The sequence below is a fragment of the Dermacentor albipictus genome, chromosome 1, assembly GCF_038994185.2.
Source record: "Dermacentor albipictus isolate Rhodes 1998 colony chromosome 1, USDA_Dalb.pri_finalv2, whole genome shotgun sequence".
Classification (NCBI taxonomy): Eukaryota; Metazoa; Arthropoda; class Arachnida; order Ixodida; family Ixodidae; genus Dermacentor; species Dermacentor albipictus.
The window spans coordinates 473,655,413-473,668,903 of NC_091821.1; the positions used below are offsets into that span (position 1 = coordinate 473,655,413).

Consider the following 13,491-nt stretch of genomic DNA (forward strand, 5'->3'; position numbering starts at 1 on the left):
CGTCGTTTTCTGTGCGATGTAAAGACACTGATTCTTGGCACCAACGCAACGCGGGAAGGTGACAAGTTCCTCGCTAGAGTATGTACGCGCACCGAGGCTGCGGCAAACTGACGACTGGTCGAGAAGAGACAGGTCAGGCACTTTCCCGGGTAGGGACCTACCGCCCTAGGATGGAAGAGAAACCGCGTTGCCTTAAGTAGTTATGCAGGCCGTTTCACGTAACCTGAACCAAGGAATTTAAAAAATGTGGTTAGTAGCAACTGAATGAAACCAACGAAATATGGTTTTCCTTGATGTGGCTCTCGAGACTTAGAGTGTCTGTCTTTCTTATGTTCCTCCTTAATTATTTATTTGACTCCAATTATGCAAAACTTTTAGTATTCCTTTTAAGGCGAAGTATGTTTCGTTGCGTTGTAAAGAGGGTTCACAAGCGACCGATTCAATATTTTGTGGCAACGTACATGCTGCGTGGTGATTTTCTTCGGCGTTTAAAGACAGCCCACGAAATATGAAACAAAACCACGTGATTGCGCTCGTGCGCTCACCGTGGTCTCAGCCGTGGTCGAAGCGAAATAACCGTGCACGTGGATCGTGGCGAAGTGAGCTGCCGCGGCTCTAGCCATGGGCTTCACAGTGCGTCAGCATCTTTGGCGGTATGGCATACGGAGAGGAAGCGCCGTCGTCCCTGATGAGCGATAGGCTCGGCGCACGGTTGAGAGCGCTGCGATACGATAGCGCATGAGCGCAGTCACGTGGCTTTAGTTAATGTTTCGCGGGATTTCGTAAACAGCGAAAAAAAAAAAATCACCACGCAGCATGTACGTTGCCACCAGAACATTGGATTTGTCGTTTCTCAATCCCCCCTAGAACGTAGCGAAATTCACTTGGTCTTCAAATGAATATTAAGAATATTGCATAATTGAACAGAGTTAATAAAGTAATTACGTGGAATATGAGAAAATATTTTGAGCAGCACCACGCGACGGCAAACCACATGTCTATGGTTTCACCCAGATGTGGTTAACCACTTTTTTTTTTTATCCTTGGTTCAAGTTACGCGAAACATATAAGACGCGTGAAATTCTCTCGCACTCGCATCGTTTGCATAGTTCCGGACGTGTTGGTGGGCGTGCATTCCGTGATCAGTTTTACTACGGTTCGCGTCACGGTCCGAGCCTGAAATTGGATCGCACCCGTGAAGGGGGGGGGGGGGGGGGGGCGAGCGGGACCGGCGTCGGGAGTTTGTGACGTTGGAAAAAAAGGCTCGCCATGCCTGCAGGATAGCGCAGGAGAGCAGTATGGGATAACATCGCTCCTCGCTAACACATTTGTCCAGTTCACTTATTAAATGAGTACAAAAGCGTGGCGGGCCACAATTTCCACGCAATAAATGTAAACGAAAAATAAGTGAGTTTCTCGATTTTACAGGCTTTCGATACGTCCCGTAGAAGATTGACTTCAAGCTTCTTGAAGCCTTAAGGTTAGCGGAAGGACAAACACATAAAGAGCACGGTATCTCTGGGCTGTACAACTCAAAACTTGTGAACCTCTGACACGCTCCTCACTCTTTCAAGAGGATGCACAAACAAATGAACACAATATTGATGCAAACATAGCTCGCCATTTAGCGGAAACTATCGAAAACTTTCGAGCTGACGCCGGCTAGCATTCGAGCGACAGGTCTTAGCGAGTCGTGATGGATCACAGCCTAGCTCGATCCTGGCACGGAAGGCGGAAAGATGCTCCGGCTGCGAGAGACCGTCCTTCTTATGCCTCCAGCTATACGTGTAGCGCCCAGTGACAGCGATTCTTTCGCAACACTTTCCGCCTGAGCATTTTTGAACGAACAGGAACTGACGTCGCTGCTGCGAATGCGCCCTCCAGCGAGACGCCCGGCTGTTCAGACGGATCCGAAGCCTCCGCCGACGACGACGCAGTCACCCACGAACGAAGCAACAAAGCTTGCGTGTCGGCGCCACTTGTCGGGACGGTGATTGTTTAGCTGTTTGTCATTCAGGATCCTATATGATGGAAAAATCTGCGGCCTTCAAGCGATTCTTCAGGCTCTTAACTCATTTACTGCGACAGCCGCCGTCTCCGGCCGCGGGTACTTCCATCTTTCCAATAACACATTCTTCTCCGCGATGCACAAAATTCACGTCTCCGTCCGCTACAGTACTGCTTGCTGCGACCGCAGAGTTGCATGCACGGACGCCGCCACTCATAGAGCTCGAGTAACGCACGAAACCCCGAACAAGCTTGCAGACTGCACAGGTGGGCGCTACCCTCCCGGTAGAGAATGCCTCCAAGGTTCGATCCCACGTGATGGTTGACAATACGATGACTCGTATAGCGCTAGAGAAACACGGATTGGCAAAAAAGACACGACACAGGAGCGCTAGTGCTAATTTTACTCAGCGCTCGTTTGTTGGCTCTTCTTATTTATTTATTTATTTTTTACGTCTCTGCGACTCTGTGCTTCAATTTGCCATAATGCTGAACAAACATGTCCTGTCATCCACGATCGTTCCTCGCCGGGCGAATTTTTGTTGTTCTTCGTCATATGGCGGGGATGAAGCTCTTGAGAAGGAGATTGCCGGACGACGACAATGCGGTAACGTGGACGACGGCGCGACGAAGGTGGCCTAGAGCCTGTGGTGCTAAACATGATGCTTTAGTGGCACAGTGAAGACGTTCGTTCCACAACGTCATGTAAAACTCGTGCAACAATGCGAAACGCAGGCGAACAGCCTATTCTTATGTAGGTAAAACAGTAGAAGCCGACACAAAAGCAATCAAATCAAAACTGTGCATTGAAATCAGCCAGTTGCATACCGTCCTGTGAATGATTGCATTTACCCTTTAAGTATAAGATGTTCTTGGCCATCCACAGCTAACATAGTGTGCAGAAATATCGTTTCTAATAAGTTTGTGATCACATATTTATTGGTGTGCAAACTCACACAACGTTATCCTCTGTCATTACTACCTTTATAAGTATTGAAGTACCATGCTTCTTGCAAGAACATTTCACCCTAGGATTTTATAAGAAATTTCTGAATTTCAAGCATACACAATATGCAGCCTCTTGAATAAACGGCAACTAACACCTTTTTTGTGATCACACTTATTGATTGCAATTTTTACCTACAAAAAGGCAAGAAAAGAAAACCCAAATCTGTCGACAATGGCATTGTTCGTCAAGTTACTCACCTGCCACAGTGGCTATGACATTCTACTGCTGACACAGGGTGAGGGGATGGATTACCGGCCGTGGCAGTCGCATTTCGATGGGGAGTCACGGGTAAAATAAAAGCTCTTGCACTTAGATTTAGTTCATCATTATTTACTGAACTCTTCAACTCCCAAAGGCTATTACATAAGAGGGCCATGCATACACAAGATCTAACAAGCAATACTAAAACCAACCGAACGCAAAGGGCACAATTGTAAAAAAAACATCTTTCGGATGCTTGGCAAGTGGAAAACATTCATTGCGTCAATATGTATTGCTCAACAGCACTGTACAAATAAGCGTGACCAGGTATAGTAAGTACTATATCAGGTAGCTCGTTCTACAGACGTATAAGTGTCAAAAGACATGAATGCTCATGCCACATCATGCACACAGCAAAAAGAAAATATTTTTCAGGAGTTGTTCCTTGTGGCTGATATGAGTGGGCCATATTCAGCAGAAACTTTACTTTATTAGAGGGCATTGTGTAATACCGCTTATGAAAGAATGAAGATACTACCGATAAGCAATACTTTGTAGAGAGAGCCTCCTTTACGACAGACACTGCTTTTTCCCAACGTAAAAGGAAAGAATCAAATGGTACCCGTCGTGGAGGCTTAGTGGTTATGGCGTTGCGCTGCTAAGCATGAAGTCAGATGCAATCCCGGGCGCCGCGGCGACATATTAATGGTGGCAAACTGAAAAAAAAAAAAAAACACCCGTGTACTGTGCATTGAGTGCACATCAAAGAACCCCACCTTGTCAAAATTAATCGAGAGTAATTCACTATGGCATGCCTCCTAATCAGATCGTGGTTCTGGCACGTGAAACCTCAGAATTTATAATAATTTTGATTAAAGAATAAGACGAGCTACTTTGTACTGTAAAGATTCCGAAGGATTTGTGTAGGTGAATGAATGATAATTTCTATTATGTATGCACATTCAAGCTGTGAGTTATAACCTTGTACGCAACTAATTTACTGTCACTGTTAGGGGGAACACAAAGGGCGGCGAAGGGTAACCAACGTAGAGCTGGCAGGCTGTTGTGCATCGTATGACAAGTGAGATGAACACCCAAATACATATAAAAGGAACAGTATTGATACACTCGCCCTGTAGAGCGCGTCCACGTAGCAAACGAGTTGTGTGCTTGCTCGTCGAAGTATTGATACTTATAAGCCATATAGTGCAACATGAACTTGGTTTGTCCAGGTTGCACTGTAAAGCACCGTAATCACAATAATCAAGGACGCGATATGAGTTAGATGATATGCTATTGCATCATGAACTCAGTATGCTTCACACAATCATCGATACATTGATGCACAGTAGATCAAATACTATCGGGGAGATCATTCATCTATATTCAGAACAACAAACATTAGTGCCCGAGAAGCTCCTTAATGCAGCGGAACATGAGCGGACGCTCTGCTACTGCTTACAAGGTATTGAAAATGGCTTCGAAGAAACGCTGTCCAGGTGATCACAGAGGAATCAATTGGCATTGCTTTCATTTCAAAAATGAAGCGTTTCTGCTATACCTTGTCGATGGCTTTAACGCAATCAATATGTAGCGTGTAGACGTCTATAACAAAATGTGTGCTAGAATGTAAGTAAGTGAAAATATTGAATTTCAAAACACAAATTACATCCCACGTTCAGCCATCAGGCACAGATAGTTCGCGGCTCCCTTCAGGGACAGACCTAGGCTAGGGTTGCCGCTTGCCGCTGCGTTTGGTGCGAGAATGTGGTTATCAGCAGGTACCGCTTATGCGCAAACAGGAGCAATATACATGCATCATTGCGTGAGAAGGTGATGCTGAGCACGGGCAGCGCGAGGATCTCATTGCGCTGACAGGACGACTTTGTTTCAGCCGAATACTGCTTATGCGGTGAGGGCTTGTTGACAAGTCATTTTGTAATTGGTTGCATCGCAGTCAGAACGACGCGGACATAGAAGGCACATGAGACAATAAACAGTGCTGAACAACCAGCTGCGAACAGGTGTTTACGTACTTCGTGTCTCTTCGCACTGAACTTCAGGAACCGCTGTTGCGCACTCCAAAACAAATCTTAACTCGGAGCGGGTTTACATGACAAAACAGCGCGTATTGTTTGCTCCTAATAAGCACAGGTCAATAATAATATAACGTAGACATTCCTTTTTTCATTACATTAAATGAATAATGCAGCGCTTGTCAAAGAACCTGGCAGCAAGCAACCCTGGGCGTCACGCCAGTCACATTATTGAAATCACAATCGTGTGAAATTAGCCCTCTCAAAATCGCATTGCGACGCGTGCGATTGCACCGATTTTGTTTTCGATTCGGCCGCAGTATGTGAAGCAGCCTTACGGATCGTACGAGCGGACTGAGCATATCCAGCTTCGAGCTACTAGCTGCTACCGTAGTAAAACACGCGAACTTCTTGATTTAATAATGGTAGCGTGGACCATCTAACATCTAACATTATTGCTCTACTTGGGCACATCGGCTATACAGATAACGTTTCTCCGTTGACGTTGTCACCTTTCGCGAAGACAAAGAAAAAAGAACTGGCCAGCGCCGAAATCAGAACATGCATGGTCATGCCGGATGCTCGAGCTGTCCGTGCGCTACAGAACGAACAGATCAGAGACTCAGTTCACAAAGATTCTCGTTTGTAAGTGTTCTTTGCCACTGGGCGGCCGCCTTTTATGTCCAGCATCGCGGTTGGCCAGAATTCGCTCCTAGGACGAATTGTTGGGCAAGAGATTTCTGTGAATATGGGCCATGGAATGCAGCAGCTAACATTATATGTCTATAGCTGCTGCGGACGCCGGCGCTGTCCGCAGCCGATTACTCGAGCACACTAAACTAGGGTGATATCACTTCGTCTGCGACACCGTCGACAGTTGTGAATTCCTCAACTAGCAGTGCTGTGTGAGCTTGAAAGAGCCGACCGCCGTGGCTTTTTCACTGTCTCGTTTTCACTGTTTTTCACTCATGCTCTGCCCGTATTGGTCGGCAACGATAACGTTTCGGCGCACTGCATGTCTTAAAGAGGACTACTGATGAAATGTTTAGGTACTGCTGAGTTCTTGCACAGCAAACTTGAAGTGAGGGAACAGGAATTGAGTTCATGCAAGGAGTTCTTACGTTTTTACGATTGTTTGTGGCAGTTCCTAAGGAACAGGGCTGATTCGGAGCATCCGATGTAGAAGCTAGAACCACATGTTTCGGCTGTTCTGTTATGTCATTCATGTGCGGCCATGATAGACTACGGCTAATACACAACAAAAGGACGAAAAAATGAGGCAACGCATAAAAGAACAGATAAATATTTTCTTCTAATACAATAAGTGGTGGTAGAGAAGAGGATGCGAAAGAGAAGGGGAATAAGAAGGAGGTGAGAGAAAGAAGACGTACAGAAGTAAAGAAAACGGGCGCCCGGTTTGCTACCCTAAGCAGAGGAAGTACGTTACTAGATGAAGGAGAGATGATAGCCAGTAATTGTGTACTAGGTTCGGTCACAAATTGCACGTTTGTATACTTTTACGTTGCCCAAGGATTAAGAGGAAGCTTTAATTCGGGGCCCACTCAAATGTTCCTATTTTAATACATGTGAATCGCAGATATGCTTTGTGAGCCAACCGCTGGACCAATGTGAAAAAAAAAGATTTGTTAAGCCTGACAGAGAAAGTTAAATTCTGGCGACTCTAAGAAGTATTATTTTGATTTAGTGCCTGAAAAAAAAAAGAAATCGCGACAATTATTACATTTCCCAGAAATGTAAGCGCGAAGTTTACATACAAATACCAATCTCTGCACCAGGAGCCGATATCGAAGTTATGTCAACTGCATACTTTGGAACATCTAAAGCGGACAAATATACGAAATGACTGCTTACAGAAAATGATGACACAGTTTGCGAGGATTTTGCAAAAGTCCTGTTCACAAATTAGTGGTGTATATTGAGCGTTGTATAAACACACGTATTCTATACGCTTTAGATGTATTATCAGAGGTAGTTTACAGAACTGTGACATCGTTTTCATCGCTCTGTTACAGAGTTGTAAAGTTCGCTCATCGTACGTATCTTGCAATATTCAGAAAATTTCGCAAAAGCATTTATTGTCCCAATAAAAAAATCAGCGTTAGTAAATTTTAACCTGTCATTTTACATGCAACAAGTAACATTAAAAATCAATGCAGTGGTTGCCGAGAAAAGCAATTTCTCCGTTCCCATGCATTTGATACATGAGCTCCCGAGCTAATGCTTAATTCCTTTTAATTAGCCGGAATACATTGCATCTGCAAGAAAGGACACATAAAAGACGCGGCGGCGCTCACTTTGTAGCGTCGTGGACACGCATTACTTTTTGTTTGTTCGTTTGTGTTTTTCGTCGGTACAGAGAAAACTATCAACTGCGCTTCGAAACGCCAGTTCAACCTTCCCAGCTCTCGTCATATGCAACCAAAAGCTGCGCGAAACTGGTTGCTTGCGATATAAGCGAAGTGTGATTTCAGCAGAAACTTCTCGACGTCAAAGGCTGCGATATAAATCTGCTAGCATAATATCCATGTAGGAATCGAGGCTTCCATAGGCAACTGAAAGAGACAAAATTTTGCACAATGGGCCCCAGTTTAATTTACACAAACTCATTGTTAAACTCATAGTTAAAGCCCTACTGACGTTTATAGAACTCAGTATGGAAACGTAGCATTTGCGCGCCGACGCATTGCGATATCATGACCGAGAAGCTTACTATCTTTACTTTAGAACAAATAATTTGGCCACAGTCACGCTTCGCGTAGCGCTGGATTTACATGATCATAGACACAACTTCCAGAAATGTAGCAAGAAGAAAAAAAAGAACAAGCAACAAAATGACATATGAAATATGCGAGCGATGTCACAACTAGTGCATTAGATTTGCTCACGCAAATGGTGAACCAACGCAACTCATTCTAAGAGCTCTACGAAATATAAACAAAAGTCGACACGTACTAGTGCTTTCTCTTGAAAGGAAGGTCACACATTTGACAGGCTAACTGGTCCCCCGATCTCGCTTCCAAACAAGTTAAATCAAATGCAGAGGAAGAAAAAGTAAAAGTTCAGTTTTCATACAAGTTCAACGATGGGGATATGATGAAAGTTGAAAAGAGTATAACGTCCTGCTTTTTCATCGCCGAAATCATGCAAACAACCTCTCCTGCATAGGTATTACAGGTATTAGACATCTTGCGCCTAATATAATGCTTCAAAAACGAGAGCTAGACGTAGCTCTCTGGGCCACATGCACTAAAGAAGAAGGACTTTTTATTAGTTGCATTTTTTTATTGTAGTGGCCTTCAATAAAACTTTCTTCCGAATTCTGCGACCTGTTTCTGAGAAGCGGTGGCTAGGAGCCTAGGATGTTAAAGCGCGCTTAGTGAGTTGCATGCATGGTTTACCGCTGTTTCTGGAGCGTCAGCCGAATTGTTGTCGTCGTAGGAAAAAAAAAAGAAGAAGCAGGTTGACCGACAAAAAACAAATTGAGGATCCATTCCGCTCTGTGAAGGTGGATGAACAGCGAAGCTGTAGCGTGTCGCGCAGGGTCAGGCAAGGGTAAATGTATTTATTGTAACAGGAGTGTTCGTCTCAGCAACGCGGGCACGGCGTCTGGAAAAGGGCCGCTAACACAAGGCAGCCACAGCCCGAAAAACCGACAGAGCGAGACACACACGAACGTCAGCTTGTTTCTCCGTGCTGGCACAGAACTGGCGCCGAAGCGCTCCGGTAGAACACTCCGCGGGTAGGAAGGAGCCAACCTGGCGACCTAGGCAGAAGACAGCGCGGGCGGGTCGTAGCACGGTTTAAGCCGTGCGACATGAACTGATTCGCGGCCTCGGAAACGATTGTCGGGAGCTGGCTCGACCGGCTCGATGGCATATATATATAGTTTACGGGCGGCGTTTGCTCTAGGACTCTGTAAGGACCGTGGTATTTAGGCAAGAGCTTGGTAGAAAAGCCGAGAGTGGTGGATGGAACCCATAGCGAAACCAGCGTTCCCGGGGAATAGTGGGCAGTAGATGCACAGGCATCGTGGCGAGATTTTTGACGACACTGGTTTTGCGTGGTAAATGAACGCGCCAGTTGACGGCATTCTTCTGCACAAGCAGCCGCTTCAGAAACGTCAGGTCGGTATGGTAGAATAGTGTCAATGCAGTGTGATGGTTCACGTCCATAGAGAAGAAAGGTGACAAACCAGTGGTAGCTTGGGTGGCATAGTTCAAGCGTAGGTTATGAATGGAAGTACCCGGCCCCAATTCATGTGATCGTCGGACACGTACATCGCCAGCATGTCGGCCAGGGTGCGATTGAAACGTTCCGTCATGTCGTTAGTTTGAGGATGGTAGGCTGAGGCGGTGAGATGTACAATCTGACATTCCGTTAGGAGGGCTTCGATGACGTTTGAGAAAAACACGCGGCCACGGTCGCTTAGCAATTCACGTGGTGGATCATGTCGCAGAATGACGTGATGAAGAAGGAAGTAAGCAACGTCTTTCGCGGTGGCGGTCGGCGGCGCCGATGTTTCAGCATACCGTGTGAGCTGGTCAACGCCGACAATGACACACCGGTTGCCGTCAGCACTGTTCGGAAGGGGACAGAAAAGATCGACTCCAACGCGGTCGAAGGGTCGGGCAGGGCAAGGCAAAGGCTGTAGAGGACTGCCGGTGCTGTGAGTAGGTGTCATGCGGCGCTGACACGAAGGGCATGACCGAACATACTGGCGAACGCAGCTATAGATGCCGCGCCAGCAATACCGTAGGCGAAGACGGGAATACTTCCTGAATGTACCAGCGGGGCCACATTGGGGGTCATCGTGGAAAACGCTGCAAATGTCCGAGCGCAGATGACGAGGAATAACAAGGAGCCACCTGCGGCCATCGGTTAAGTAATTGCGACGGTACAACAAACCTTCGCGAACGGCAAAGTGTGGAGCTTGACGACGAAGGGTGCGTGAGGGAGAGTCAGGCGAAAATTGAGATATATGGTCAAACCGCAAAGCGATCCAGGGGTCTTTGCGCTGTTCTGCCGGCATGTCGGTGATGGTAAGGGATGACGAATCGCAGTTGGAAGTGGTCGAACAGACAGGTTCAGAAGGTAGGGGCGAACGGGACAAGGCGTCAGCGTCCGAGTGTTTTCTCCCCGAGCGATAAATGACACAAATATCATATTCTTGAAAGCGTAAAGCCCAACGAGCGAGGCGTGCAGTGGGATCTTTCAACGACGATAACCAACACGTTATTTGCATCATTTGATAATGACAGTGACGATAGCCTTGTGATTATTGTGATATACACTGATCGGTTCGGCTACAACCTTACAATTTCGGCTAAACTTAGATCTATACACGACCGTTACTGAGTAGCTGAGTGATTTGGACCGGTGTGGCACTTTAAACCAAACTCTTCTAGCACAAACTGAGGGAACCATTTCTTGTCTGGTTTTGAAATGTCCACATTGAAGTCTTCAACAATGATCACAGGGGTAGTGTCATCACGGCTCACCCACGCAAAATGCGTGGTCATGAACTTCTCGATATCACACATGGGTGTGCCTAGAGATATATAGACAGAGGATATCACAATTCCATCTTTCATTTGTACCGTACGCATATCCCCTCAGTCGTAGGCATTGCCCTCTTGCGAGTCAAGGGTCTGTGGTTGTACATACATTTTGTCATTTGCGTATATGACAAGGCCTGCTTCTGGTGAGTCCATGTGCTCTTAACAAACGATTCCAGTATACACATCGACTTGAAACAATGCCTCTTGATTCATTTATTTTATTTATTGTTATTTATTATGATTATTATTAGGGGCGGAGTGCTTGAAGCCTGCTTCACCTCCGCCGTGAGTCGGCCCAGTCTTGCACTACCTCTGGGAGCGGCCCACGCTCACCTTTCCTTTTTGACGCACAAGCACAAAAAGAAACATGGAACCCTAGCCACATCCAGCTTCGCTGTAAATTGTCATACATGCCGAACAAAACTCAAGTAGCATTGAGGCATAAAAGCGTTCACATGCTCAGTATAGACAAATTTTCTCACACATGCACTCGCACTGTGCAGTAAAAAGTGGCGAACAGGAACGGAACTTTGATACAACTTCGCTTCTCGGAAAGCGGTACACATTGCGTCGGCCCGACAATCATATCCCGAAACAACAAACTTCGAGGGCCAACGCCACAAACAAATACGTCCGGCACCGGCCACATGTGGCACCGGCCACATGTTCACGCGTGCCTGTCATCCTTACTATAGCGCCGCTTTAGCGGCGTCGCCTCAGTATTAGAACTGCGATCCTGCAGCGGCAACGTCCTTACGGTACGGCATGCATGCGCCGTTTATGCGAGGCACCAACCTATATATATACTCGAGCTTAATTTCGCGACATCAGAAAGCTAACCCAGCCTTCGGCCAAACGCGTGATTCTAGAGTATACGGCATGATGCAACAAAAGGGTCACTTCTACTGCAAGGATAAATCAGCGAATTCGGGGCCTCGAAAGCTACACAGAACGAGCGCGGCTTCATGGTAACACGGACAGATACGCACTTTCCAATTAGGCTGTGCCTACTTCGATCTTCGGCGCGTACGGCGAGCAGGAGTCGAAAGTCATTCCAACATTACGACGCGCACAACGGACTGCGTTTCCTTAAGTTTGCCGGCATGTACGACGGCCGCACTCAACAAGAACGAAGGCCCCAAATATAGGCCCTCTAGTATTGACTTTGTTTAATCACTTCCCCCTTATTACTTGATCCATTTTTCTAATCTCAATTAGGCTTGGGCAACCGAGTCAAAATTTCTATTTGAGTTTTCCGAGCTTCGACACGTCGTCCACCCTCCTATTGCTCAATTGTTCCAGCAAAAAAAAGGAAGGCCACGCCTTTCAATACGCGGCCGCGTTGCTTTGCCCGCTATCGTTTTCTAAATATCCGCGTTCTCTGTTCGGAACAAACGGGCCAGCAAAGTGCGACGGAGCCGCGCTCGCCGAGGAAGGAATTTGTACCCGGTGCGGCAGCGTATGCTCATCTCCGGGAAACGAGGAAACCCTCTGTAGCAACACATGGTGCTCGTGTACGCGAGGGGACGCAGATCCCCTCCCTCCACCTCCTCCTGCGGCGGCACAAGTTTATGTCCCAATTAGGCGGGCTCAAGATGAGCGAGCAATCGATGCGCATTTTACGGCCGCCCCGTTATGGAGGCGTGCGAGCTCGAACGCCGAGACCTCCGACGGCGTCGCGCTTTTTTTTTTTTTTTTTTGCTTCAGCGCGGATCATTAGGGAGGTCCCGGGGCGCGCTTTTACACGCCGAAATTGAATGCTCCTTACATTATAGGCCTCGCCGCATTTTAGATCCCAGCAGGGAAGTAGGAATATAATCGCGATACTAACAGCACCCCGAGGAGTTAACAAAAGCGAAACTACGTAGGCATTTATACTTTTATGTTGCGGCCGATTCGAGAAGTTCAAGAGCTGCCACTACGATCGCTTATGCAGAGCACGTGCTCATAGATTTTTCTACAATTTAATAAAGCGCTCAGATGCACACCGTGGATGCGCGGCCCTTGTGGATAAAGAACGCGCTCGTACCGTGATCCTGCCATTTCCATACGAAGATGCGAGAGTTCTCAGTTGTTTATCATTATTTTTTTTCTATAGTGACCTGATTATTCCCTTGCAAATAGCACTGTGCGATTAGTGCGACGCAATTTTTGTCCAATTCTAAAATGATTAATATTTTCACGTGCCAGTGAGATCCTGTGGGCTGAGGTAGGACTTCTTGTTCCTGTTCTTCTTCTTCTTATTATTATTATTATTGGTATAATAATAATAATAATAATAATAATAATAATAATAATAATAATAATAATAATAATAATAATAATAATAATAATAATAATAATTAGTAGTAGTATAAGCAGCAGCAGCAGTAGTAGTAGTAGTAGTAGTAGTAGTAGTAGTAGTAGTAGTAGTAGTAGTAGTAGTAGTAGTAGTAGTAGTAGTATCTCAATTTACATAGACAATGACTATCCTGCGTTATTGAGTATTAGTGAACTTCGCTGTGAACTGAACATTTCGGCATTATGGGTACTCATGCTTGTCACTGGTCATGCAATGATTCTACATTGTGCAAGAATGGCGTGCAATTGCAACGCTGTGCCATGTTAACACATAGTAAAGGTTTCTCTTTTTCGAACCCCTTTCTGAAAGGTTCTCCTT

General features: G+C 46.1%; 1 pseudogene; it reads left to right on the top strand.

The window, feature by feature from the left end:
- Positions 1-11,029: 11,029 nt before the first annotated feature.
- On the top strand, positions 11,030-11,164 carry LOC135908906 (U2 spliceosomal RNA; annotated as a pseudogene).
- The last annotated feature ends 2,327 nt before the right edge of the window (positions 11,165-13,491 follow it).